At 44.6% G+C, this 5,005-nt stretch overlaps 1 long non-coding RNA gene across 1 annotated transcript; it reads right to left on the reverse strand.

Annotated features, from left to right (window-relative positions):
- Positions 1–1,058: 1,058 nt before the first annotated feature.
- On the reverse strand, positions 1,059–4,293 carry LOC141941857 (uncharacterized). Its single transcript, XR_012628448.1, has 2 exons — positions 2,164–4,293; positions 1,059–1,503 (listed from the first exon to the last, which is right to left on the reverse strand). It is a non-coding gene; the product is annotated as an uncharacterized LOC141941857 (long non-coding RNA).
- Positions 4,294–5,005: the final 712 nt, after the last annotated feature.

A 5,005-nucleotide genomic window follows, 5' to 3' on the forward strand; every position in this document is an offset into this window, starting at 1 on the left:
CTCTACATTAGCTCTGATAAGAGTCTCAATTTTAGGACTGTGCTAAATATGTCTTAGCAGTAAAATATACCAAATGTGCAAGTGAACTATCTAGATTTTACTCTTTTTTAAAGGTCAGGATTACATTGCCATCGTATCTAGAAAACATTTCACACATTTCATGAGCACAATGTATTAAAAATGAGCTGAGTGACAGTGTCACAGATAAAGACAGTACACAACTGTCTCCTTTTAAATGTCAAATAGATGTTTTGCTCTGGTATACTTCAAACTGGTTAAGATACTTAGATATAACAGGTGTAGATGAATTTTTCACTGTCAAGCAATAAATATAACTTAAGAAACAATATAGAAACAGAAGGCTTTAAATATAATTATTTCCTTCCCCTAGGAGCTGTACAGAGGATGTCAACACATGTGACTTCAGAAGATTCAGTGACATCTGGCTTCACATTTTTACCACATATGATGTGATATTTGGCATATAAAGTTCTCCTCTGTGATACTGTTCCTACCGCTAAATCTTTGACCTGGCCTGATTTCTGTCAGAAGGGCTTTGGTCTCATCTGCTTTTCTGCTTTCTATTGCATATTTTCTTTTTTTTTTTTCTCTTTGCTGCTTTTACCTTCAGGACAGAACTGGCCTAATCTGTCCCTTCCTTCCCGGATGATCCTGAACATGGTATCAAGCAACAGAGTAGGGAACCAACCACTGCTCCGATGAGAGTCCTTTCCAGAGCAGGTACCTGTGTGAATAAATCATCTCTCCACTCAACCTGAGGAATGAAGATAACTAACTGTTGACTTCTGTATTAAGTATGTCTTTTTATATGTAAGAGCCACATAATGTGTGTGTGCATGTGCGTGAAAGGAGAGATCAAAACATACTGTTACAGAAGATATTGGTGCTGGATGTTAGAGGGTGATGCAAGGAGGCCCTGAGGTTTAAGAAACTGAAGAAAGGAAGGAGCAAATGTGTAGGAAGGAGGCTGGAGAGAGGACAGTGAGAGTGAAAACCAGGATGGGCAGGTGTGGCAGCCAAAATAATGAGTCAGACTGTTCTTCTTTCTTTCTGCAGGGCAGGGGCCATCTTTTTTTTTTATTCTTTTTTCTCTTCGTACAATAGTACACACATATGCTCTCGCTAAAGCTCTTACTTCATAATTAGCAAATCAGCAATTAGACAGCTATCAACCTTTTCTCCTACCAGCATAAGACCACTCTAACACACGCTGTGCAGACCAATCAGCTTCTTGTTCACGCGCTGTTCACGCGGCGGTAACTTCTCACAGTCCAGTACTTTTCCACAGTTCAGTGTTGCAGCTGTCCATTGTTTTCCCCTGCCACCTTGGCACAACTTGGCAGTTTCTTATCTTTCTCCCAAGGCCTGTTTCTCATCAAAGCCTTGCTGCTTCTCAGAGGCTGTGCAGGGCTGACAGGCCAGTGTTGACTTGCCTTTCTCCCACATCTCCCCCTTCTTTGTTTTACAGTTGCACCTGCAAAGCTTTATCAATTAAGGTTTAGACAAACTTCAGAAAACACAATATACATAAAATAATTCTGCAAAAGGCTAAAAATAATACAGCAGTTACAGTTCCTAGTTGAAAAGAGTAAGCTGGCTTCACTGCTAATAATTAAAGCATATGACTAAGCATTACAAAATAAGGAAGATAACTCCTTGAGGGGCTCATCACTCCAGTCCTTGCAGTCTCTCTGCTGGTTACACACTTTATGGACATCTATGCATTCTCCACTTCTGCATTTGAATTTGCCAGGTCCAGAGCACCGAACAACACTGCCACAACTCACCTCATCAGAGTCACCCAGACAGTCTCTCACACCATTACACTGCCTACTCCCATGGATGCAGTTCCCATATTCACATCTGAACTGGTCTGGTCTGCAAGTCTGAGAAAGGCAGTTGACTTCATCATTTCCATCCTTGCAGTCAGGATCTCCATCACAGCACCATTTTTTGTGGATACATTCACCTGTGCTGCATTGCACCTCCATCACACTGCCATCTGTTAGGCACACACTGACCACTGATGCACACAAAATCAGATTCAGCACACATCTTCTTCACACAAGCACTCTCATCACTGCCATAAAGCATACGACTAAGTGCTACAAAAATAAGGAGGATACAGAATAGCACACTTACTTAATGGGGTACTAATATTCAGATCTGCAATTGCTGGGGAACCCTGGTTGCAGTGAGGATTTAGAGTACCCTTCCTCGCAAACCGTAAATCTATGCAATGCGTCCATCTGCAGGTGAGGCATCCAACATCGCTGCAAGCAGGTCCAGCCTCTAAATCAACAGGCTGAAATAACTGCCAATTTTCTTTGAGCGGGAACATCTGATTTCATCCTCCTGTTGGGTTCCACTCAGAGCCTGGCCACCACTCAAGGGGGAAAACCAAGGGAGTTTCTAATAAATCAAAGGCAAAAGCATAAATCCTGTACCATAAACCATTTGCCGTTTATCATTTACCACAGATCCACACTTGATCGATATCGACTAAATTATAGAGAACTCTGCACACCGCAGCTGCAGCTGGGCTGCGTCTCACACACGCAGAACAATCACACAAAGGGGCTCCTTACACTTATTACTCACACAACATAAAATGACAAATACTACAAACATCAAAACACCATTAAGATTATATAAAGCCATTGCTTGTTGATTATGTGGTGTGCCCAGAAAATTCCCCTTCTTTGTTTTTAAATCAAGGCCTTTAGTGTACAAGTTAGTCCTTTTAGAATGGACAAGGGACACCACATCAGTGTCAGCACCTTCTGTAAAAACTGCTGCTTTTGGTGTTCGGGGGAGGTGGGATGGACGAGCACACGCTGGGGGCACGGTGCAGTTGCTCCGTGGGGAGGGGGGGGTTCGGGGTGGCCCAGGGCCGCCACCACCAACTCTGCACTTGCAGGTGGGGGGGTTGCAAATGCTGAGTACAGCCATGAGCAATTGCCTCCAGTATACCTGTTGTAAATGAGTTTTTAAGTCCATCCTCATTAATGCTTTTCTGTAGTTCTTTAGTAACAGAAAAATGCAGTCCTTCCCAACGTGGCTGATATCCCAGTTCATAAATTACAGGAGCAACAATCTTTCTTGCCATGTCCATATCCCCTTACACCAAGGCTTCTTGCCTCACTTTTACCCACGGATCATCCCCAAGTAAGGGGGGACACAGGCCAGATTCTCTTTTAGGATTTACAGGGTCCGGGTCTAAAGGATTATCACAGTCAAAAGGCCCAGCCTGTAAAGCTTGCTGCAGGGGTTCAGAACATGTGTCCTCGCCCTCTGTGTCCTCAGATAAATCCATTAGTAAACGTCTCAATGCTCTGGGGCATGCCAGCGACTTGGGAGAGTCCCCATCAGACTCCTCATCGGCAGGTAGTGGACATGTGGAAGGGGCTTGCAGCTTTTCTGGGGGTGTCTCAGCCACAACTGTAGGATCCGTCCGAGAATCGGATCCACTAGATGACATGGCATCGGCTGCAGCTTCTGCAGCAGTCCGATCACTTTTTAACTGTTTCAGGGAATCATTTACCAGTTGCCATGTAGTTAAAGATGATGCAGCAGGGACCCCATTCCTTTCGCACCAAATTAGGAAAGTGCATATCACCTTTTCCTCATATTTGATTCCCATCTTCTCCAGAATTCTTATCAAAATATGTAGAATAGACTTTTTCTCTGCAGAAATTTTCACCCCCATCTTAGTTCCCAGCTGTTCACCTTCTCTCCAGGTGCCTTCAGTTACTTGTCTGGACTAGTCGGCTCACCTCCACCAATTGTAAAGTTCAGCTGGGCTCCACTACCACCGCTCAGTTTCCACGGTCCTCGCTCTGTCCCAAATCGAGTTGGGATTTGCACGTCGGGGTCACCAAAATAACGAGTCAGAGTGTTCTTCTTTCTTGCCTTTCTCCCACAAGCAGGGAGAGTGAAAAGTGGGTGAATAAACTGAAGGAGAAGCAGCAAACAACAGCAATGGGCCTGACAAATGGAGAATGGTACAGAAGTAGCAGACACACAGATTTTGGAGTTCAGGGCATTGTTGTGTCCAGGAGGACGAGGTCCTTCCCAGCTGCCGCTCTTCATCTCTTTAAACAATGGGAGAAAGGAAGGTGTTTGAAGGCTATGGCTTTTACTCCCTGATGTCAGCCTTAAATGGCTGCTTTGAGGAAGAATAAGACTTTAAATTGCTGAGGGAGAGAGAAAGGAACAACAAGGGAGAGGGCGATAAGAGTTGAGCCTCAATGTGACATGATTTTATTTCAGGCTGCTTGCCAACACGTATTTTATTTATTTTTCTGGTTCCTATTGGGTAATATAAAGACATGTGTCAAGTTGTGACCTGTTAAAGGTGTTTAGAAGGCTTTCAGTCCCTAGCAGGGAAAAGATTTTGCCACTCCTCAGGTTCAATATTTAATATGGCCACAGGCTGTCTGTGAGTGCAGTGGAGGATGCAGCTGGAGCAGAGTGGGTTTGAGGTGGTGTCTGATAAAGAGAGGTGAAGGCAAACTGGAAACTGAGCTGTGCAGAAGCCTGTAGGTGTGAATGTCATCTATAGCCTAACATCACATTGAAATAAAATACATTTATAATTAACTTTTCCAGCCTTAAGAAATATTCAGCTGCTTTGATGACCTACAGCATGGCAGATCAGCGCCTGGGATCCTCTCCCCAACTGCTGCTGCTGCTCCCCCAGTGGGAAGGAATCTGTCTGACCTGCACTGTCGAGCCAGCTGGGGCACAGAAGTTCAGAAACCCTACTAAGCACCTGAGACCTTGACTATGGCTAGTTTTGATGGCAGCAGACAGCCCCTGTCAAGCTCTCTCTCTCACCCCAGAGATCTTTATCCCTTATCCCAGCAGCTTTAACAGTGGAAGAGGGAATCGATGAATGCTCACTAGATAGTGTCACTAAGTTTCAGGGACTTAGGGCTCCAGCACCCGTTTCCCTGAGGCATGGGGTGCTCTATCAGCTTTC

Source organism: Strix uralensis, chromosome 3 (genome assembly GCF_047716275.1).
Source record: "Strix uralensis isolate ZFMK-TIS-50842 chromosome 3, bStrUra1, whole genome shotgun sequence".
NCBI lineage: Eukaryota > Metazoa > Chordata > Aves > Strigiformes > Strigidae > Strix > Strix uralensis.